Source organism: Molossus molossus, unplaced genomic scaffold (genome assembly GCF_014108415.1).
Source record: "Molossus molossus isolate mMolMol1 unplaced genomic scaffold, mMolMol1.p scaffold_m16_p_20, whole genome shotgun sequence".
Taxonomy (NCBI): domain Eukaryota; kingdom Metazoa; phylum Chordata; class Mammalia; order Chiroptera; family Molossidae; genus Molossus; species Molossus molossus.
This window is the reverse complement of record NW_023425356.1, coordinates 8,648,582-8,673,011: the sequence shown is the minus strand read 5'-3', so window position 1 is coordinate 8,673,011 and position 24,430 is coordinate 8,648,582. Positions and strand designations below refer to the sequence as shown.

At 42.4% G+C, this 24,430-nt stretch overlaps 1 protein-coding gene across 3 annotated transcripts in view; it reads left to right on the top strand.

Moving 5' to 3' along the window:
• VAV3 (vav guanine nucleotide exchange factor 3) overlaps positions 1 to 24,430 on the top strand; it is a 290,405-nt gene that overhangs the window by 26,416 nt on the left and 239,559 nt on the right. The window contains exon 1 of one of the 3 annotated variants that reach the window (XM_036273380.1): positions 14,468 to 14,507. The exons of 1 other annotated variant lie outside the window; for it this stretch is intronic. The gene's annotated coding sequence lies outside the window, so the exon portion shown is untranslated. Of the gene's footprint in view, positions 1 to 14,467; positions 14,508 to 20,668; positions 20,871 to 24,430 lie in introns of those variants that run through there. One more of the 3 variants, XM_036273381.1, reaches the window with a different exon arrangement.

Here is a 24,430-nt window from a genome sequence, read left to right as displayed (position 1 = left end):
ATAGCCTCAACTTTCCAAATAGGTTTGCGGGTGCTATTTATAGCTGCTGTCAATAAGATGAATGTGGTCATGTATGGACCTTTTTATAGCTTCTTAAATTTTCTTCCTTTCTATTGTACTTATGTGATCAGAAATTCAAATGCAGTAAATATTTTTAGTGATAATATGCTGAGAAGTTGGCAAAAGCTGAGAGATCACCGGGAGATGTTTCCTTTTTTTGCTGATATGGCAACTTTTCTGCCACTAGAGGGCTGTTAGCCACCCAGAGAATCAGAAAATGTTTAAAAAAATAATTTTGTAGGCTATTGTTTTTGTCATAATACTGAGTTGAAGGGAAAATTGGTTATCAAACTGACATTTATCATCTAGTAACAGTCAAAATTCTTTATATGGTCAGAATTTTTAACAGTTCACTTTTTTTTTTTATTATTTTTTATTTTTTTATCCTCACCCGAGGATATTTTTCCATTTTTTGTATAGATAGAGTGGGAGGGAGAGAGAGGAAGAGAGAGAGAGGGAAACATCGATGTGAAAGGGACACATCGAGTGGCTGCCACCTGCACGACCAACCAGGGCCGGGGACAGACTGCAACCGAGGTACATGCCCTTAGCGGGAACCGAACCCGGGTCTCTCCGGACCGCAGGCGGACGCTCTAACCGCTGAGCCAAACCGGCCAGGGCTACAGTTCACTTTTTTATTTAGGTATGCATATTGATTCTTAAAATAGGAATGATAGCCCTGGCCAGTTTGGCTCAGCGGTTAGAGCATCGGCCTGTGGACCAAAGGGCTGCATGTTCGATTCCCGTCAAGGGCACGTACCTCGACTGCTGTACAGTCCCTGGTCGGGGTTGTGGAGGAGGCAGCCAGTCGATGTGTTTCTCTCACAACTCTCCCGGTGTGTGTGAGCTATAGTGGTAGCCAAGGGGAGAGGGTGACCAACCCTCCAGCTGGAGGAGAGTTGTGATATATGATGAAATGGTTCTTTCTCCAAATACAGTTCTTCCTCCAAATACAGTTCTGTTCCAGCCTGGTGGTCCATAATTTGTAACACCAAAAATCAGACAGATCCAGTAGATAAATAATCTAATCCATGCACAGAAGTGCTTGCTGTCTGTTCTGGGGTCATGTTTATGAGGCAGTTGGAAGGCTGGTTTACACACAAAAACACTGGGTAGACCTGAAAGAACTAGGTATGGTTTTCCTCTGATAACTAGTGTTGTGTGAGGAACTTTGCTAATATTTCTAATTTCTTAGACTTTTAATACCTTCTTACTGGTGCCTGCAGATTAAAAAAATCAAAACCATGTATACAGTGCCTCCCTATTTGCAGATTCTTTTACAACAGCAATTTTCAACCATTGTGCCGTCAGGATTTTAAAAACATACAATACTTATTTAATCGGGGACACTAACCTCTCTTACCCTAGATTGTCAAATAAAAAAATTTATACCTATTTTTTTTCCAGATCGGCAAAAAATAAAGTTTTTGGTGTGCTGCAGAATTTTAGTAATTAGTTTGTGTGTGCCATGAGATGAAGACGGTTGAAAATCGCTGAGCTCAGACGGACATTTTGGAAACGTTGTATGTTCCCTGAGGGCTAAGGATTTGCCCTGTGCACTGGGATTTGTAAGGGGCCTGAGTTCACGGTCCCATTCACCAGGTCTGCTGATAGGAAAATCGTTGCCCCCTGCACTGTGGCTTCTATTTCTTCTGCTCTGTGGACATCATGGTATTTGGGTTTTTCATCTCACTCTACTATTTCGTTTCTAGTCTGGTGTCCTCTTCTTCCATGTTGTCTCTCCCATCCCTGTGTGTGGATGTCTTCCTATATATTCAGGGGTCTTTACCTCCTTTCCTTTCAGCCAGTTTGTGGGTCCATGAGAGCAGACACTTCCATTTTTACTTACTTCCCCACGTTGGCCTTGTACTTGGCATAGGAAAGATGCTCCCCAAATATTTGTTGATAAATAACTGAATGTTGTATCATTATTACCTTTTCAAAGTCAGTTCCTGGGTCTGTGCATCCCAGCCCTAACGCACAGTTCACCTTTCATCTTGGACGTCCTTCATTCCCGATGCCTGCCGGTCAGTTCTCCTGGGCTGCCTTCTGCACCCCCAAACATACCATGTCTGAATCTCAGTCTTTCTGGTGTTCTCTGTAGTGATGCTCTCACTTTCTCTGAGTCACTTGGATTTAAACAAAGCTACTAGTTTTTTAAATCCCTCGTGTCATTTCACAGTTTATCACACAGTGGTTCAGGCCAGTAAGCTGTGAGTCAGACCACAGCTGGACTCCTGGTAGTTACTTAATTTCCTTGATTAGTTTCCTTATCATAAAATTCCTATCACCTTGGAGTTGTTTTGAGAGTTATGTCAAAATATGCTTAGTGTGGAATGTAGCACATGGCAAATATGGCATAAATTGTGTGCCTGCAGCTGTGATGTCCAGGGAGTCATTAGGGATTCTGTTCTTGTTTTTGAGCTAACCCATTATTTTCGGTCTGGCTGCTCCTGCCCCAGTCCAGGATTCTAGCTCTTGCGTCAAGTACTGCGGCAATACCTTCCCTCGCAGCCAGGCAGACTCCATCAGCAGGCAGATGCTGACCACACCGTGCTTCTCTCTGTACTAATGGGATCAAGTCTGTACCCTTGAGTGTGACATCTACGTTTTTAGACCATCTGATTATCATCAACATGTCCATTCTTACTTTGGATTCTTCTGCATGATGTTCCTATCCCCGTCTTCACACTTGTCATCCTCACTGTGTCAGTGCCTGGCCTCTTCTCTCTCCCCTCTTCTTTCTGTTGAGTTTTCCCTAGCCGTCATGATTCTTGACCTCCACGAAGTTCCCCGAACACTTTCCTGTGACGTTGCTCTCCACGCTTCACCCATGAATTTCATGCATTCGCTCACTTGCTGCCTGCTGAGACAGACACTGTTCTCAGGAACAAAACAGACAAGACCTTAGCCTCCCGGGAACTTAGGTTTGTATCAGGGTTGGCAAAGAATCATGTTTTGTGACATCTTTGTGTGTTTGTATTTATTTATTGAACTCTTGTATTATCCTATATGGATTGTAAATTTCTTGATATTTGGGTATGATTTTATTTTATTTCTTTTTAACCCTCACCTGAGGATATTTTTCCATTTACCCTCAGATAGAGTGTGAGGGAGGAAGGGAGGGAGGGAGAGAGGGAGAGAGAGAAACATCAGTGTGAGAGAGACACATCGATTGGTTGCCTCCTGCATGACCCCTGACCAGGGTCAGGGACCAAACCACAATCGAGGTACATGCCCTTGACTGGAATCAAACTTGCTATTCTTTGGTCTGTGAGCCCATGCTCTAACCACTGAGTCAAACCGACCAGGGCTTGGGTATGATTTTAAAGCTTTCATTATTTTCTTTAATGTCTATTTGATGTTTTACACAGAGGAGGAACTCAAATACTGGTTAATTTTGGAAGGTCACATTTGTGGCTTGATTTTCAAAACTATAGCTTCAGAATCAAAAGTACTAGTGACAAATAAAATAACTCAAAAGTATTACTTAGAATCTATTTTAAATAAGAGAGATCCAAACATCTTTATGCTTGAGGCACACGTTTCTTTAAGGAAAGATCAGTAACTACACAGGCAGATTGCTTAGAGAAATTGAGGCTTTGCTGGAACCAAGTTGATTGCGGGTGAACACTGTGCTTTCATTACTCATACCTGTGGTAGGTAGGACACCTTTGATGTCACTGGAACTTACACAGTAGCCTTTTTCTTCCAGCTAATGTTTTTTTGTGCAACTTTCACCTCCTTTAATGTGATGTTTGAATCAATATTTGAACAAATTAGCTATCTTTAAATCAATAGGGAGTTAAGTCTTAACAGCCTTTGTTACTCTGGGAGATTATAGAAGCAACTGATGACTGTTACTTGTTGGGTTCTGAAGGCCTCTTTGACCTTGTAGACTAGGTTAAATGCTCGCTCATAGCCCTGTGCTTCCTGTTTCATAATTCTTCCCATAGTTGTAATTACTTGTGTGGTACCTGTCTTCCCCTCTAGACCACAAGCTCCGTGAGTGCACAGAGCATAATGGGCTCTCGCCAGCAATGCATTGCCTTACATTTGACAGCCAGTGATCTAAGCCGCATTGCATTACTGCAGATGTGAAGGACGGAACTAGGTTTTGGGCTTGTACTGGAGAATAAAACACAGCCCCGTCCTCAGAGTGCTCATCAGTGAACAGGACATGCTAAATTTAATTCTTGTTTAGCTAACATTTATAAACTGCTGAAAGTTTCCCAAGGTTTTTTTTTTTTTTTTCCCCTCCTAATTTAAACCTCAAAAGAACCCTGTGAAGGTGTCTTGCTTCACTCTAGATGAAGAGATTGAGGAACAGAGATGCAGTAACAGAGATGCAGACAGATACTGTCTGGTCACAAATGCTTCTCCTTAAAGGTACACTGCCTACAATCTGGTGAACCACAGGGCAGTGACATTCACACCTTGTTTATCCTGGAGTAAGGAACTAAGATTTGGAAGTGAGTCTACTGCTGATTGAGGTTTTGCATCTCATTAAACTATTCCCAATCAGCCTCAGACTCTGTTCCTTTGAGACTCTCTTACCATTGGCAACATTTGCCAAGGTGATATTTTTTGTGTAGTCCCACTGGATTACGTTTTAAAATCTTTCTTGATATTTGGGTCCCCCGTAGGCTGCAGAATTTCTGCTCCTTTACCCTTCACTATTTAAGACAATCGCCGGTCAGACCCACACCGACTTGCCTGCCTTCATAGCTGTGTTTGGGCTTGTTGCCCTGCTGCAAGGCCTCCCATGAACTTTGTCAACTGAAATGAGAAACACATGCCTTAGCCATGTGCTGGCCACCATGCCTTGCTGCCATTTCAAACGTACTACTTTTGTTTCATTATCAAGACTTTTTATTTCTAGAGCAAAAGGACCAAATCCTGTTTTCCTTTACTGTCTCCCATGACATCTAGTGCTGTGCTGGGCATACGACCATGCCTACCAGGCAGGCACTCAGATGCTGACCGGAGTGACTGTAATTACAGACTTCGTGTTTCCTGATTACATCCACAGCCTCGGCTCTCTCCAAGCACTGCAGCACATTGGGAAAGGTGGCCCGGGAGACCGTCTGCTCTGTTGGAACAGGGTTGTGTCCCTCAGTGTTGCGCATGTGGGTTTGCAGAGTGTTTCATGCCCGTGATTAGCTCACAGAGTCCTCACAATAATTTTATGGGTGAGGGACCATTTAATCCTTATTGGGGAGGTGATCACATTGGGACCCAGATACTGTGCCTGTACATCATGTGGCTGGAGCTGGGACCCGAAGCCAGCGCCTGTGACTCGAGTACGCACAGGAGGGACAGGAGCACCCAGGCTGCAAGCTCCCGAGGGCAGAGCAAGAGCGTGTGTTGCACATCACTGTTGCAAGATGAACTTGAGGTGCTTGTGTCTGCTGCCCTTTGGACCCTCCCATGCATCACGCACGCACTTCTGACCTGTCTGGCTCTCTTGGCTCGATTGAGTTTGTCTTCTGCTGCTGGAATTTCACTACCCCTTAGCTGTGGATGTCTATATCTTTCTTTCCTCTTTCCTCGCCCTCCTCTGCCTCCTCCTCCTCTTCCACCATCATCATTTCTCTATGTGTATGTGTATAGACATTTTTAATTATGTATAAAACAATCTGAAATCTTGTTTTCTTTAATCCTCACCTGAGGACATTTTTCCTTTTTTTTTTTTTTTTTTGGTTCAGATAGAGTGGGAGGGAGAGAGAGGAAGAGAGAGAAACATCGATGTGAAAGGGACACATCGAGTGGCTGCCACCCACATGACCAACCAGGGCCGGGGACAAACTGCAACCGAGGTACATGCCCTTAGTGGGAACCGAACCTGGGTCTCTCTGGTCCGCAGGCCGATGCTCTACCGCTGAGCCAAACCGGCCAGGGCACAATCTGAAGTCTTAAAAGTTATTTTTATTTTTTAAATCCTCACTTTAGGATATTTTTTCCATTTATATTCAGATGGGGGGCGGGCAGAAACACCCATGTGAGAGAGACACATCGATAGACTGCCTCCTGCACGACTCTGACCAGGGCTGGGGATGAACAGCAACCGAGGTACGTGCCCTTGACTGGACTCCAACCTGAGACTCTGTAGTCTGCGGGCCGATGCTCCAACCGCTGAGCCAAACCGTCTAGGGCTTAAAAGTTATTTTTGAAAAACTAGTTGTGATGGTTATAAACTTTCTGTTAGTGCTTCCTTTACTCTGCCAGGGTTTAGAGTTACTGTGCACAGGTTGGTAGATAACCAGGTTGATAGCATTGAGCTAGAAAATTCACGTAATAGTATTCTGAGAAAGATCCTTTTGTGCACTCATCAGTTTCATAAATGATAAAAAGCCCTGGTTGTTTTTGGGATCTAGCCTTAGAAATGTATGAATACTTCTGAGGCCAAATGCGTTTCCTTTCTTTTGCCTCATGAATTGAGTTCTTGCTGCAGGATAGGAAAACATCTCTAGTTATGTAATTATAATTTGTAGCATTTAAAATTTTGTATTGCTATTTCTCCTAGTGATTAGCAGTGTGATTTCATTTTTATACTCTTGTTTTTTAATTTTTTTTTTACACCCTGGGCACAAGGAAATGCCGAAGGAGCCTTAAAGCTCATCCACACTGGAGCTGACCCCTTCCCACATCAGCATTTTATATCTGCGGGTGTGGCATTCATCTCAAACATTTCCTTTGCTTTTGGTTTGTACACTCAGATACCAAAGCATTTAAAAATGATTAAAAATTGTAAACATTAAAAGTAGGCATGTATTTCCATAGCCTATGAAAAGACAGTCTTCATTTTGTGTTGTTGATGGATTATAATCTATTTATAGTTTTCTGGTTTGTTAATCCTTACTCGAGGATATTTTTCCATTGATTTTTAGATAGAGTGGAGGTGCGGGGGAGAGAAAGAGAGTGAGAGAGAGAGAAACATCAATATGAGAGAGACACATGCCTTGATTGCCTCCTGCAGGACCCCGACTGAGGCTGGGGATCAAACCTGCAATCCAGATATGTGCCCTTGTCCAGGAATCGAACCCTCGACCCTTCGGTCCATGGGTCGATGCTCTAACTGCTAAGCCAAACTGGTCAGGGCTAACCTATTTACAGTTTTTGAAAATCCTACATGAGAAGAAATTATAATAGGTTAGCTTATCGCTTGTATAAACATGAGATTGCTGTCTTCATTTTAGCTCTGGAGAGAAATAAATAAGTAGGCAGGTTGACTGACTTGAGTCTCAGCGCAGTGCCGCAGCATTGAGTGGCTCGAATGCTGTGAAAAGTGTGGCTGAGGTTTTTCAGTTCAACTGCTGATGAGTAGTTAGGACTATCTTTTCACAAAGGGGTTTGCGGAGGACCCTGGTTCCTGAGAGTTGCCCAAGTGTGCAGTTGCCTAGTGTGCACCTGGTCCTCTGGGAGGGACCCTATGGGATCAGTTTAGATAACTATACAGACTTCTAGTCAGTCCCTGCCCTGGAGGGGCTAAGAATATTGGAGGGAGATAAAATTTTAACAAAGTAAGAAAAAAATTAGATTGAAGGTCTGTGGTCCTCATGTTAGTGATGTGAGAGATCAGAAAAGGGAGAGGTAGTGGAGGCGGAACATCCAGAAAGATTGGTGGGGTCCTGGCCTGTTTGGCTCATCGGTTAGAGCATCGGCCTGTGGACCAGAGTGTCTCGGGTTCGATTTCGGTCAAAGGCACGTACCTTGGTTGCAGTTCGGTCCCCAGCCCAGGTTGGGGTTGTGCAGGAGGCAGCCAATCGATGTGTCTCTCTCACATCCATTTCCTTCCCTCCCTCACACTCTATCTGAAAATCAGTGGAAAAATATCCTCGGATGAGGATTTAAAAAATAAAAAAAATTGGTCGGGAAATGGAACCTCAGTTGGGAGCATCTGGACATTCTTCTCCCTACAGTCTCAGCAGGTCGGAGTCCTGAGGTCCTGCCATTTCAGCACACACCTTTTACTGTTCTTGAGATTTTATTTTCTCAGACATATTGAAAACCGAGGGATAAGCCCTTAAGTTCCTGGTATGGAGTTGTTGGGGTAAAAAAAAAAGTTTCAGTTATACAACTATTAAATATTATGCCCTTGTGTGGTATTTCCGTATGCATTTAAAAAATTCGAGATTACTTATTAAGAATCATAAAACAGGGAAGCAGTAATTTAATTTATTTTTAATTGACACATTCTCTTTAGAAACCTTAAGTCTTTCTTTGAGGTTATTTTCATGTAAAAGATTTGTGAGAATCATTTGCTTTTTTGGAAAATGATAGTTTTAGGGTATGTTTTAGTATGTTTCACAAATTTCACAAAACTTTCATTCTTCATAGGAAAATAAAGAAAAAAACAAAAATAAAAACAAAAAAACCAACCCCACCCTGGCTGGTTGGGCGTCATCCTGTGCACCGAAAGGTGGCTGGTTTGATTCCTGGTCAGGGCACGTGCCTGGGCTTTGGGCTTGACCCCTGGTGGGGGGCATGCAGGAGGCAGATGATCAATGTGTCACTCTCACATTGATGTTTCTCTCTCTCTCCTTCCCCCTTCCTTTCTCTCTCTAAAAAAACTTTAATTAAAAACACACACACACACAAAAAAATCCCAACAAAACAAAATTCAAGGTACTTACTGCTTTTTAAACTCCCAGTTGTTAGTTGCAGTCAGGCGGTTTTGTCTCACTATCATGTCATGGCTCTTGAAACCTATTATCAACATTTGTTACATTTTTGTCTAAAGTAGTGCTGTTTGTGGTACATTTACCTCATTTGTTTCTAGTTAATCTTAACTGAGAAAACAGGAATCTAAGGGGATATGTCCAGTTGTCTGTGCTAAATCTGTGGGCAACAGTGTTTAAACTTAGGCTGAGATGAGGTTCTGTTTGATTTCCTGCCTGATACTGTACCTCCATTGGTTGGCTATAACAGCGCCTGTTTCCTTCAAACCTGGCCAATCTGCTGGCGGTATTCTTACCTGGCGATAGTCATGCCATTTTCTTTAAAAAATTTTTTTTCTTTATTGATTTTAGAAAGAGAGGAAGGGAGAGGGAGAGAGAGAGAGAGAGATGGAAACATCGATGAGAGAGAACATTGATTGGCTGCTTCCTGCATGCCCCCCACTGGGGATTGGGCCCCAACCTGGGCATGTACCCTGACTGGGAATCTAACTGGCGACCTCTTGGTGCAGGGTCGATGCTCAGTTATTGAGCCACACTGGCCAGGCATGTCACTTTTCTTGTGACAGCAGCTACCTCTGTTATGCCCTCTTGTACTAGAACATTTACTCTTCACAATATAATGAGGTGACCACATGAAGCTTTACATTATTGGATTTACATTTTACTTATTTATTGTAACTGGTTTGAGGATTTAAAAGGATTTAGGCGGTTTCCAGAGAGGTTAACATCATGGCTACAGTATGTTTAGACTCTGCTTTGCCCACAAGTACAATTCCTGGGAAGCACAGCCTTTTTAGTCAACTAGAAATTTGTATGTGGATGATCTGCTAGGGTGATCCACCGTAATCTTCCATTTTTTCCATGTTGAGCTCTTTTCTTTGTCTGTAAGTTACTTACATAAACTTATGTTTTGCATGTAGCTCACAGGAAAGAAAAAACAAACTAAAGAATATAGCATAGAGAGAGAGAGAGAGAGATGTTAATGTTAGCAGGATTACAGGTAACTTATTTTCTAATTTATGCCTCTTTGTATATGCTTAGTTCACATTCCATTTATAATTAGGAAATTATTCACGTTTTAAATAAATTTGTTAATGAATTCTGTACTTTATTATATTTGATGGATGTGGAGATTGCCACTAATTTGTACCAGTTAGATTAAAATGGGTCCAACAGATTATGTAGTTTATATTTGATAATGGAAATATTAAGTTCTGAAAAATTTCCCCAGTCTCTGCTCACCATCATTTGCTTGACTTTTATATATTTAAAATCTTTTAGTAGAGTTATGAACCAACTGCTCTTATAGAGTCCATTGATGTAAATACTCTTAACAATAATGTTTTATTTGAATAACAACTGCCTCTGGAGTAGCTGACAGAGGCTGTGAAATATTAGCTACTCATGTTTTGCTTTTAATTATTGGGAGGATAGTTGTCTATGTTAAATGTCCTTGGACAGGCGTTTTTTTGCTGAGTCTTGGAAATCAAAATGAATAGGATTGTGTAACTTCTGAATGTAAAAATTTGGCAAAAATGTTAAGGCGTTGCTTAATGAAAATGTGCTAAAATACTTGCAACAGATGAATTATTCTGATAAACAATTATTTGAGTTTTTTTAGTTTTTCCATTACAGTTTACATTTGAAAAGCAACTATTTAGATTGCAAATGAATGTTTTTCTTTCAGCCACTAATAGGGATATCAATTTGTCAAAGCTTTTTTTCTGATTTCTTAAAATCTTTTAAAATTTAGGTATAGTTGGTATACAATATTATATTGTTATATTAGTTTCAGGTATACAATGTAGCGATTGAACATTTTTATACCTTACAGTGAGATCATCCCACTAACTCTAGTAATCATCTGTCACAGTGCAAACTTATCCCAACATTATTATACCATGAATAATTTAAGCTTTAAAATGACTGGCGTAATTTATACAAATATAAGTTGTCTTGTGTTTGGCAAACATTGATTTTGCTGAGGTATATAGGGAAGTTTCTTCCTACACGAAATACTTTTAGAGTATCTTTTTGTTTTGGGTGGGGAGAGGGGATTGTGCCAATTACAAAAATCCTTTTTTCTGACTCTTTATCTATCAGGTACCACATCTCACTGCTCTTACTATATTTTTTCTTATATCTTTCCCCTTTTAACATGGAAAATAGGAAACTGAGGTTATAACATTGTATAAAAAAAGGACGTGTAATTTAATTACCAAGGCCTGAAGAGGGAATAAAGTGATAAGTTAATGTAACTGTTAAAAAAAACACACGCCAAACTCCTCCCAGTTGAAGCCCATTACAAATGCAGGATGTTTACTTCATTTAAATTTTTTTTCAATTACAGTTTACATTTAATATTATTTTGTATTAGTTTCAGGTAAACAGCATAGTGGTTAGACAATCTTATATTTTACAAAGTGATCCCCTTGATAAAAAGCCAGAAAATGCAAACAAGAAGAAAAAGGTTGCTTACAATCTCCCCTGCTAGAGATCACCCTTGTTTCCTTTCTGGGTAAAACAGGAAAACAGAAACCGCTGTAAGTGTTTGATCAGGAAGAGGGTTAACGTAGGGAATGACACTGAGAGTGGATGTTGGAAACACCTGACACATGACTTAGGAAACCAGGAAGAGCTGGAATCCCAGGGGGCCACCCTCTATGAGCTCAGTGACCTGCAGCCCCAAAGTGGATGATCGCCAGGCCTGTCACCCGCAGACTCACAAATACTAGTCTGACATTTGTCACCACTTTTATCTGCCACTGTTGGGGAGAATACAGCTTCTTCTTTCTAGCCATCTCACTTCACATGAGTGTCCTCAACACAGCCCACACTGACATCTTGCTGACACAGAATCTGGGAAAAAACTTGAAAGGAGCCAAGTGATGGTGATGACTGGGCCAGAAAGTTGTTATGGAGACAGGAGCATCCAGGGGGTTAGAGCCAGGCCCTTTTGCTTTTAGAGGTTCAACCCCAAGTCACGTAATATACATGAACATCCACCAGTGCTTCATGTTCGATATCATTTTCTTATGAAGTATCAAGGATTTTATTATTGATTTTTTAACATTTAAAATGTATTTCCTTATTTTTTAATTTATTGGGGTGACAAAATTACCCAAGTTTCAGGTGCACAGTTCTATAACACATCCTCTGTACACTGTAGGGTGTGTTCACCACCCCAAGTCAAGACAGTATCCAGGATTTTAAACACAATTTTGCTTTTGAAATTATTTGGCTATGAGTAGCACATTTAATTTGCAATTGGTTATAATTTTCTTCAATAATTAGGGATATTTGGGATTCTTTTAGAATAAGAAGAGTTTAACTTATATGGTTTTCCAATATAATTAAACTTTCATGAATACTGAATTGAGTAACTATTGTTACATCCCATGATCCTTATGAAATTCATGGTAAATATTTGTTAACTTCAATTTGGACATTTCTGAAGGTTTTTTTTTGAGACACGACACTTTTTCCCCAAGCCTCAGCTCTCTTCCATAGGTCTGCGAACAACTCTTTGGCCCAAGGCTTCATGTCTGAGGTTCTGCACAGCCTGGCCTCTCAGTAGTTCAAGGGCCGAGACAGGCAGTGTGCTATGGTTGTTAAGAGCAAAATTTAATAGGAGAGTGCTGTGAGGTTAAAGATTATGTTCTGTAATTTTCTGGTCTTCGTACTATGTTTATTTATTTATTTATTTTTAAAACTGATCTTTATTGTTGAATGTATTACAGATATCCCCCCTTTTTTCCCCATTGACCCCTTCCTCCCCAATCCTGCCCTCCTCCTGCCTTCTCCCACATATTGTCGGTATCCATTGGTTATGCGTATATGCATAGAAGTTCTTTGGTTTATTTCATCCCGCCCTCCCTCCCTCCTTCCCTTTGAGGTTCATCAGTCTAACAACCAATTTATAGTTCTTAATTCCTTCATCTTTTTCACCCATCCTCCCAGCCCCCACCCATCTGGCAAGCAACAAAAAGTTCTCTGTATCTATGAGTCTGTTTGGCTTGCTCATTTTGTTTGTAGATTCATTTGTTGATAGATGTGTATCAATTGCCATTTTACTGTTCATATTTTTGTTCTTCTCCTTCAAGAAGACCCTTCAACATTTCATATAATACTGGTTTGGTGATGAATTCCTTTAGCTTTTTCTTGTCTGGGAAACTCTTGATATATTCATCGATTCTAAATGATAGCTTTGCAAGATAGAGTAATCTTGGTTGTGGGTTGTTGCTTTTCATCACCTTGAATATCTCTTGCCACTCCTTTCTGGCTTGTGAAATATCTTTTCAGAAGTCAGCTGACAATCTTATGGGAGCTCCTTTGTAGGTAATGAGCCGCTTTTCTCTTGCTGCTTTTAAGATTCTCTCTTTGGCCCTGGCCGGTTTGGCTCAGCGGTTAGAGCGTCGGCCTGCGGTCCGGAGAGACCCGGGTTCGGTTCCCGCTAAGGGCACGTACCTCGGTTGCAGTTTGTCCCCGGCCCTGGTTGGTCGTGCGGGTGGCAGCCACTCGATGTGTCCCTTCACATGGATGTTTCTCTCTCTCTCCCTCCCACTCTATCTGTACAAAAAAAAAAAAAAAGGAAAAATATCCTCGGGTGAGGATAAAAAAAAAAAGATTCTCTCTTTGTCTTGAACCTTTTGCATTTTGATGATGATGTGTCTTGGTGTGGGCCTCTTTGGGTTCATCTTGTTTGGGACTCTCTGTGCTTCCTGGACTTGTATGTCTGTTTCCTTCACCAAGTTAGGGAAGTTTTCTGCCATTATTGTTTTAAATATGTTTTGAATTTCTTGCTGTCTCTCTCTTCTCCTTCTGGCACCCCCATGATGCAAATGTTGGCATGCTTGAAGTTGTCCCAGATGTTCCTTACACTATCCTCATTTTTTTTGGATTATTTTTTCTTTTCACTGTTCTGATTGGGTGTTTTTTGCTTTCTTATATTCCAAATTGATGGTTTGTTTCTTCGCTTTACCTACTCTACTATTGATTCCTTTAAATTATTCTTTATTTCAGTTAGTGCATTCTTCATTTCTGACTGGTCCTTTTTTATGTTGTTGATGTTCTCACTAAGTTTCTTGCAGGTCTCACTAAGTTCCTTGAATGTATCACCAACTTCCTTGAGAAACCTTATAACCAGTGTTTTGAATTCTGCATCTGATTGATTGCTTATCTCCATTTTGTTTCAATGTGGTCTGAAGCTGTCCACTGGGTGTGCTAGCTCTGGGGCAAGGTCAGCCACTGCCTGTGTTCTATCCGGGGCCACCGGCATAAGCTACAAAGTGATCTGCAGATGGCTGCTTCTTATACTGGGCTTGGAGGTGCCCAGGAAAAGCCAAGTTATGAACCAAGGCTGGCTGCTTCTAGTGCCAGGCTTGGGGCCACTTAGCAAGAGGTACAGGGCTCACTGAAACCAGACGCTGCTTGTTTGAGAGATTTTAGGATACTCTGAAGCAGGATCTAAGACAGGCCAATCCTAAGGTAAAGCCATTGGAAAGCCGAAAGTTGGGTGGGGCGGGGCCTCGGAATCATCAGGGCGGGGCGAACAGTGTGAGCCAGGTTGCTGGAGTCCCAGATATGGCTGCTGTCCGCCGCCCCAGGGAAGGGCTCACCAAAGGAACATCAGCCTCTGCCAGCACGTCTGTCCAGGAGAAAGCCTCTTCTCCAGCCCTCGTCCGGAGGCCAAACAGCTCAGTTCTTCCCTATTCTTTGGCGCCCCTCAAGCTGCCTCCCGTCGGAGCTCAGAGGGAGCGAGTCCGAGTAAGTCCGTGCGCGGGCCCTTTACTAGGAGCTGCCTGGGGCTCCCGCAGCCTCAGCCTCCCTCAGCCTCAGTTCCTGCTGGTTTTTCTAGTGAGAAGTGTTGGGGATTCTCTTCCTGGCACTGGGACCCTGAGCGGGGCGCCTGGTGTGGGACGGGGACCTCTCAGTCCTCAGGGAGGACCTTCCCAGCCCAGGTGTCCTCCTGATTTTTATCTGCCACTCGTGGGTGTGGGACCGGCGTGTTCGCCTCCACCCTCCTACCAGTCTCCGTGTGGCTGCTGCTGTAATTCCGTAGTTGTGGGACTTCCATTCAGCTCGATTTCAGGCGGTTCTGAAGGATGGTCGTGCTGTAGTTTAGTTGTAATTTGATGTGGTTGTGGGAGGAGGGGATCCCGCGTTTACCTGCGCAGCCATCTTGACCGGAAGTCTCCTCTTGTACTATGTTTAAAGCAACAACAAAAATGAAACTGCCAGTGAAATCAGATCGCAGTTTCAGATCTCTGCATCATTCTTTTTAAAACAAAAATTAATTTCACTTCATTTTTTCCATCTCCATTTATCCCCTCGATGCCCTCCTCCACCCCCACCCCCGGCCCCCTGCAGCAATCACCAGGCTGCTGTCCATGTCCATGAGTTCTCGCCCTCTTTTTTTGTTTTTTGTTTTCCCTGTTTTCAGCATCATTCTTGAAGTGTTGTGACCTCAGGCTAGATGCTCCAAGCTTGGTTCCCTTATCTGTAAATGGGGGAAGATAGTATCTTTCTCTACAGTAAATATCTACTATCTGCTTAGGAAACTCCAGGTAAAGCGCCTGGCGAGCCCTCACGCAACAAATGCTAAGTACTTAGTGACTTCTGATTTAACTTGGCACTCGCTGTATTCACTGGGGGTGTTCATGTCCTGCCTTGTGCTGGACCAGGCAAGTGGGTCGAGGGGTGCTCTCTTTCTGCCCCAACGAGATTGGGGTGGACAGAGGTTCTCTGAGCAGCAGGTCTGGTGTGGGATTCTCTGTCTGGTTGGGGTGATAATGAGAGCTTTCTGTTTTGTGAATTGTATTTGAAGTCTGAATTCACAAAAGTGTCTTACAGATGTTAATTATAGAGTGCATTACTGGTATTTTCTAACTATGAATTTTCTGGGCTCCCTGAGAGCTACGTTGATGCTGTTACCTCATGACTTTGGTTCGATGGTGCACTCCTGGAGCCCTGTGTGATGACAGGGTGTTGATACCCACATGACCTGTTCTTTGCTCATTTGAGTGCTGGGAAGGGACAAAAGTATTGTTTAAGCTAAGGAGGGGAAGATACTTTAGGTAAGGAAAAAAATCACACAATAATATTCTTTAAGAATATTAAAACTTAATACCTAGATGGAAATGAATAGTGCTTCTCTGTCAGTAATAGAATAAGAGACATTATTATTATTATTTTTTAGTCCGCACCCGAGGATATTTTTCCATTTATCTTCAGATAGAGTGGGGGGAGGGATGGTGGGAGGGAAAGAGAGAGAAAGAGAAAGAAAGAAACAAACGAACAAACATCGATGTGAAAGAGACACACTGACTGGTTGCCTCCCACATGACCCCAACCGGGGCTGGGGATGAACTGTAACCCAGGTACATGCCCTTGACTGGACCTGAACCCATGACTCTTTGGTCTGTGGGCCGATGTTCTAACCACTGAGCAAAACTGGCCAGGGCGAGAAATTATTTTTTACTGCAGAAAAATTGATTTAGGCTTTAAATTAGGTAATTGCTAACACTGATTAAGTTAGGAGGGAGCTCAGATATTTCAGGTAGTTTTTTGTTTAAATAGCATTAACCACTAAAGCAGCACCAGTGTTTTGAACAGCTTGATAGGCCTGTCTAGAGGTAAAAGGTGATGTTGATAGTTTCCTTTAGTGTTAGGGTTTTTTTTAAGGTTTATTTAGAGGGAATGAGGCCTCTGGCTTGTTATGCGGGCATTGCTAGATATTAGATTTTGCACAAATAAGAAACCTAAAATGTGTATCTATGTGTGTTGTTAAAGTGATATATAGGGTGTTTGTCATTTAAATAGCAATTTTAAATTTGATTATAATAATTCCTACTATAATAATCACTGAGACTCGCCTTAGGAATGTAGTGAAGAGCACTTTAAGCAGTCCCCACAGACTGGATCCCACGCCACATATTTGGGTCTTTCTGTCTGTGTCTGTCTCTCTGTCTTTCTCCCTCCCTCCCCTTCTCTCCCCTCCCCTCCCCTTTTCTCCCCTCACCTCTCCTCTCCTCCCCTCCCTCTCTCCCTTCCATCTGGGGTCATTAAAAACAAACGAACAAAAGAAATCCGCTGAGGGTCCTGAACCGGTGCTAGGTATGTAACCATGACCTCAGTTACTGACAGGACTCCCAGTTACAGAGCTCACTTTGACATGTGTCATGTGTTGCTGGCCATTTCCTTTAGCAAGAGAAGAGGCCTCTGGAGGCAGCCTGTAGTTGAGATGCCTTTACTCAGTTGTGGCTTCTGGCCACAGTAACAAGCCCTCTGCATTTCTGCAAGTGGCTGTGATGGGTAGGGGGTTGCTGGAAGAGCCCCTCTAGCCTTTCTGGGGGATCATCAGAGCATCCCCTAGGAATGGGCACTTCATCAGTGGTGCTAAGACTTCGGGTAATCTGAAAACAATCAGCAATTTTTTTTAAAGATTTAATTTTATTGATTTTTGTTTAGAGAGAGAGGAAGGGAGAGGAGGAGAGAGAGAGACATTGATTGGCTGCTACTGGGGATCGAGACTGCATCCGGGCATGTGTCCTGACTGGAAACTGAACCGGTGACCGTTCTGTGTACAGGATGACACCCAGCCAGCTGAGCCACTCCAGCTAGGGCATGACGAGCAACTTTTGATCTGGGAGATTTCCTTTTATGATACAGAAACAGTCCTTTGATAATTTCAAAATTCTGATGGCACTCTTGTCTTCAGTAAACTCTTCACTTGTATTTAAAGCAACTCTTGGGACATCTGTAATACTGTCGTCAACAACAACAACAAAAACAACAACAACAAAAGGGTATTAGCAGAAAGACTGGTGGAATGGAAATCAAGCCTATAGTTTAGTTAATAGTAGTGGCCAATGTTAATTTTATTAGTTTTGACTAATATACCATGGTTATGTAAGATCTTGTCATTAGCAGAAACTGGGTATACAGGTGAGAGGTATATAGAAACTGTAATATCCTTGCAGTGTTTCTGTAACATTCCAAAATAAAAGCATTCTGAAGTTAAAAAAATAAAGCAATTCAATAACACTAGTTTCTGTCTAATGCTTGCACAGGTGGCTGTGTTTGACTTTGAATATATTTATTAGGTTTTGGATTATTCCATGAATCTTGAACATTTTCTTACTAGAAGGCAATACTTTATTTTTTTCTTTTTAAAGGAAGTGGCTTAGTTTTATTAGGAAGATTAAAGATTTTGTATCTTAGAATATAGTATTAAAACCAGCAACAAGACTTTATTATCTGAAATGAAATATGAATTATTATTATTTCATAAAATCAATAAAATTGAATCAACTGAAAAACCAATGTGCTTTATGAATATGCCTTTTAAAGTACTTTCCATATCATTGTGGTGACATTGGCTTAGCGGATTGCAATTTGAGTGTAAAGTTTCGTTTATAAAAAGCGTTCTGGAATTTTATTTTTAAATGTCAGAGGCCGTCAGTAGCATCCTCACTGAACAGTTATTGTGGACCTGCTGTGTCTAAGGCACTTTGGTAGGTACTGGGGAGCACTGTTGCTCGAGAATGACTTTCAGTCTAATTAGAGTTGTACCCAAGGCTGTGTCTAGAAAGGAAAAACACATGTAAGTAGACGGTAGCATATGCCAGTGGGTACCTGTGTGTCAGTCGGAGTCTGGAGCGTCTGAGGAGGGCCCTGCCTGGGGAAGCAGCCCTTCCCTGAGAGGGGGCGTGTGGCGGGAGGGCTGGCCTGAGCGTGCGGGGAGCAGGAATTCTAGGCAAGGCTGGCGCGTCAGGCACTGCCTGCCGGGGGACTGTCCCACCACAGACATCGCAGACCCGTTTATGGTTCATGACGATTTCCAGGTGGATTTTCTACTCTAGCTGCTCTGGTTCCTTGACAGACTCCTGCCTCAGGGCCTTTGTACTGGTTCTTCTGCCTGCCTGGCCTGCTCGTTCCTAAGACACTCAGACACTCAACTACCTTCCCTGCTTCAAACCTTTGCTCGAATGTCACCTCTGTTCCACCCCATCCAGCCTGTTTAAAAAAACAGCTTTCTTTACCCCACATCACCGTGCTATAACACATCTGTAAGTACTGAATAGATGAATAATTAGGTTGCATTTAAGTAATAAGTTCAGTATTATCTGCTTCTTTCTCTACCCTCCTGCTAAAATTCAAGTTTCCTGATGGAAAATAAAATTTTCTTCTATGCAATTTTTCTTCACCGATATATCCCAAGGGCCTAGACTATCACCTTGTATGCGGTAGACATTCCGATATTTCTTGAATGAGCGAATGAGTGCGAGAAGGAAGTTGGAAGTGACTCTGATCTTTCTAGCTTGGGAAATTTCAAGAATCGTGACTCCATAAACTTAGGTTATACGAGTTTTTTTTTCCTTCTTTTTTTTGTGTGGTGGTGGGGTATTGTATCTCTGTTTTTGAATATGGATTTCAGTTTGGGATGTAGTGGAGGAGGACTATAATGGGCATTGCTGGGAGGGAAGATGGGGCACCTGGGCTCATTTGGGAGGCACTGAGGTTGTGACTGAGATGGCACATCTGATGAGGAGGAAGGCCGAGGACGGAACCCTGGGGAGCAACAGTGACAGGACAGAGAGGGCAGGGGCAGTGCGGGAATGGGCCCAGGGTCCGAGGGGTGGGAGAAGGCCGAGCAGGGTAGTCCTGGAGATCAAGGGGCAAGACAGTGGTCATAGTATAGAATCCTGGAGCAGTCAGATAAGGAAAGAAGTAAAGTCAGTCATTGGACATGGCCGTTGGGAGTCACTGGTGGCTTTCCTTGCAGCGGGATAGTATGGCTGGTGGGGGACACAGATGATCTGAGCAGCGCTTCTGGGTGTGTGACAATAGTGCACCCCAGAAAAGAGGATGAGGCCAAAAATCAATATAATTTATTCCCCCTGAATGTGAAGCAAGCATGATGCATGCATCCTAGTTAGATGAAGACACAGAATGGACGATGGGCAGTCGGCGTTAGAGTGGGAAGCTTATGGTACAGCTCCAGTTCTGTCTGTTACACTGAAAATGAAAATCATCTCGTACCTTCAGTCAGAGAAGGCCTTTTTATTAATCACGTGAGCAACTTAGCTCAGAAAACTAGGTCCCCCTCTAGAGAACACGCTCGGTTTAGCCTCCTGGACTGACTTGGAAGGTTGGACGTCACACACAACAGAGGTTCTCAAACTTTCTCTGTTTCCGGTTCGTTTATAATGTCTATGATTTTTTCTGTTTCACCACTAGGCACAAACAACAGCAAAACAAAAAACCCTAACATTTAAAAAATATTTAAAAAATTTTTAAATTACATTTGACATACAATATTATATTAGTTCCAAGCATACAACCCTGTGATTAAACATTTATAAAACTTATGAAGTGATCACTCTGATAAATCTAGTACCCACCTGACACAATATGTAGTTAGTACAGTATTATTGACTATATTCCCTATGCTGCACTTCACATCCCCGAGACTATTCTGTATCCACCCATTTGTACCTCTTAATCCCTTCAGCTTTTCACTCAGCCCCCAACCCCTCTCCCATCTGGTAACCATCAAAATGTTCTCTGTAACCTATGAATCTAAAAGCCCTAGCTTTTTTGCTTTTAAGTAAAAGTTAGCTCTATACAACATCATGATTATTTGAAAAAAGAAGACACATAAACTGAAAGGAAAAAAATTTTACTTTTACTTTCCTTAAATACCCACAACTACTCTACTTACTGATGGGAGGTGTGTGGCTGATGGGCACGGCCCAACTTCTCACGTCACTTACACCTGCACACCCTCACTTCCTGTTCTGCACCGATGGACGTGCTGTGTCTGCTTTCTAGTTACAGCAGCTGCTGAACATCAGCTTCACAGAGGCCTGTCATTGGAAGGAGTGTCGTGGCCTGTCGGAACTTGGCACCAATCTGAACCAGGAGTTTGTGCAGAGCCTGACAGGTGCTGAGTGTCTGATTTGTTGGAACATCTGAGACATCCTGCAGTGTCCCTGTGGGTTTGCTCTGGTGCTCCAGGGCACCTTGGGCATACTTTGGGAACCACAGATCTATCATCTTACAACTGGTAGATCATGGGAGATAGACTGGGAATTTCTTGCCTCCTAGTGCTGGGTAATCACATAGGTAAGTTGTCAGATACCAGCCTGGTGCCCAGCCAAAGTAAATGGTCTTTCCCTTGTCATGGCACCAGTTTTTATAGCTATATTTCCCCTGGTGATCGGATTTATATTTACAGCTTAGTCATCTTTACTAAGTCCAGCATCATATGTTGTTGTTGTTTTTTTTTTATCTTCCCCTGAGGATATTTTTTCCATTTATCATCAGATAGAATCAGAGGGAGGGAGGGAGAGGGAGAGAGAGAGAGGGCACATTGACTGGTTGCCTCCCACACGACCCTATTAGGGCTGGGGACGGGACACAACTGGGGTACGTGCCCTTGACCGGAATTGAACCTGCGACTCATTGGTCCATGGGCTGAAGCTCTAACCACTACTGAGCTAACCAGTCAGGGCCAGCATCATATGTTTTATAGCCAATCGTTCGATTTTGTGCGTAACTGGGTGGTGGTTATTACTGAGTCTCTGCTGTAAAGCAGATAGCTTTATAAAAGCCATATTTGTATGAAGCATACAAGGCCAAGAAATATTCAGACAGCATGACTGGGCAAGTAAAGTACTTGTGGACTGCTTTCCTGGGAGTTGAAGTTTACAGGAGAGCTCAGAGAGGAGTAATGATGCTTGCATTTCCGCAAGTTCCTAAGGTTATATGTTAGTTCTTGGACTATTGAACTTGGGAGGAGGAGCTTATCTGTCTTTGCTTATATCTTGGGCATCTCTCCTTGTACCTTTGGAATCAGCCTGTGCTTAACAAGGTGCCTAGCACTTACTGGGCACTCAGTCAGTGCCTAATGAAACAAATTAATTAATGAAACTTAGATTTCTCATAGATAATCTCACCTAATACAACAGACCTGTTAGGGAAAAATGATTCTCCCCACTTTATAAATGGAGAAATCAAGACTCACATGGTTTACATGGTCGCTTAATAATGCTAATTACAGCCCTGGCTGGTTTGGCTCAGTGGTTAGAATGTTAGCCTGTGGTCCGGAGTGACCTGGGTTCGGTTCCCGCTAAGGGCATGTACCTCAGTTGCAGTTTGTCCCCGGCCCCGGATGGGTCGTGCGGGTGGCAACCACTTGATGTGTCCCTTTCACGTCGATGTTTCTCTCTCTCTCTCGCTCTTCCTCCCACTCTATCTGAACAAAAAATGAAAAAATGTCCTCGGGTGAGGATTAAAAAAAAAAGGTAATTACACTAACAGTGGTATTCCACCATTATGACATATTAACCCTTTAAAGTTAGGACTATATTTTGTTCCATTGTTTTTTACTTTATAATGAATAGCCTTATGCAATATTTAGTGAACACTTACTGCTTACTAAAGTGATGCTTGACGTCCATAATTTCACTAGACTGTGAACTACCCTCTGGAAGAAGATAGAATTATCTACATAGTATAGTTTGGGATTCAGAAGCAAAGTAAACTTCCTAAGTTCACTTAGCCAGTGGGTGGGTGATTTGAGTACAAGCCTGTCCGACATCTGAACCCATTTGTAACCACTACACTCAATCACTTCCTTACAGTCAAGCAATTCTCGATGGCAGAGCCACGATTTGCACCCAGGTCTTTTGTTCCTAGTCCTTATTCTCTGTAGGGTGTATAGTGTGTGTATCTGTGTGTATTGTCCCTGTTGTGTGTATAGTGTGTCCATTTGTGTATGTGTATGTGTATTGCTTGCCCTGTGTTAGGCTATGTTCAGGACATATTACAATGAATAAAAAGCAAAATTCTGCTACAATAAGCTTTGGTACATTATATAATGATAAATGATTAAGCGATATGACATCTGAGAGGAGAGTGACCAGCTCTACCTGGAGTTGCAGGGAAGGCTTCCCACAGAAGTGTCAGTTGATCTGGTGTTAGGAAGGATGAGGAATATTCCAGGCAGAGGAAGGAGAAAGAAAGAATGACTGTAATTTATTGTCCAAACAGAACTATTTTTAAATGAAAGGGATACTACAATAGTCACCCCTTATTATGGTTTTGATTTCTGCAGTTTCAGTCACCCAAAGTCAAATGTGGTCTGAAAATATAAAAGGAAAATTCCAGAAATAAGCAATTCATAAGTTTATTTACTTTTCTTCTTAAAAACTTGTTTTTTAAATTACAATGGACATACAACACTATTAGTTTTAGGTGTGCAACATAGCGATTAGACGTGTATATAACTTACGAAGTAATCACTCCGATGAGTCTCGTACCCACCTGGCACCATACAGAGATGTTATAATATTATTGACTACATTCCCTGCGCTGTACTTTACAGCACCTTCACCTTTTTTTAACCTTTTTTTTTTTTATTGTTGAAAGTATTATAGATGTGCCCCCTTTCCCCCCATTAACCCTGTCCTCCCCGCTCCCACCCCCCTCCTGCCTCCCCCACACTATTGTCTATGTCCACTGGTTGTGCATATATGCATATCAGTTCTTTGGTTTATCTTTTCCCACCCTCCCCCATCCCCTTTCCCTCTGGGGTTTGTGAGTCTGTTTCCTGCTTCCATGTCTCCGGATCTATTTTGATCGTCAGCTTATTTTGTTCATTATGTTTCACGACTAAGTGAGATCATGTGGTACTTGTCTTTCTCTGACTGATCCCTCCACCTTCCCCCCAGCACGCTAACCCCCAGACCATCAGTTTGTTCTGTGTCTATGAGTTCGTTTTGTTTGTTCATTTGTTTTGTTTTGTTTTTAGATTCCACAAGTAAGTGAAGTCATATGGAATTTTTCTTTCTCTGTCTAACTTATTTCACTTAACATAATACCTTCTAGGTCCATCCACAATGTCTCAAATGGCAAGATTTCATTCTTTTTATGGCTGAGCAATATTCCACTCTATGTATGTACCACATCTTCTTCATTCATCCATCTTTTGTGGACTCTTAGGTTGCTCCATAGCTTGGCTATTGTAAGTAATGATTTGCACAGTGTTCTGAGTGGTGTGATGAAATCTGGTGCAGTCCTGCTCCATCCCACCCAGGACATGAACCATCCTTGGTCCGGCGTGTCCACACTGTGTACCTGCTCCCTAGCCATCTCAGTTGTCAGAGCGACTGTCCTGGGACCACTTGTGTTGATGTGACCCTTATTTTACTTGATAATGGTCCCAAAGTGCAGCAGTAGTGATGCTGGCGACTCGGAAATGCCAAGGAGCAGCCATCAAGTGCTTCCTTTAAGTGAAAGGTGTGTGTGTACAGGAAAAGACAGCGTATGCAGGGTTTGGTTCTGGCTGTGGTCTCAGGTATCCCTGGGGGCCTAGGATGGCGGGGACAACTGTATCAGTGATGGTAGGACAGTGTGGCTTAAACGGAGACTGTACCTGGTAAATCAGAGCAGTGGCTTTCCTACAGAAATGCCGTTCTAGGCAGAGGGAACTGCGTTTGCAAACTGCTCTTTAAAAATCACGTAACACAACATTTTAATTGGTGTTAGATTAAAAAAGGATTAAAAGTCCCTCAAAACCTACTCCACATCTGCTTTCTAGAACAAGGGTGTCAAAAGATAAATACTTCTGAAGAATAGCCTATACATATCTATTTAGGGAGAAGATAGTTCTAGAATGATCC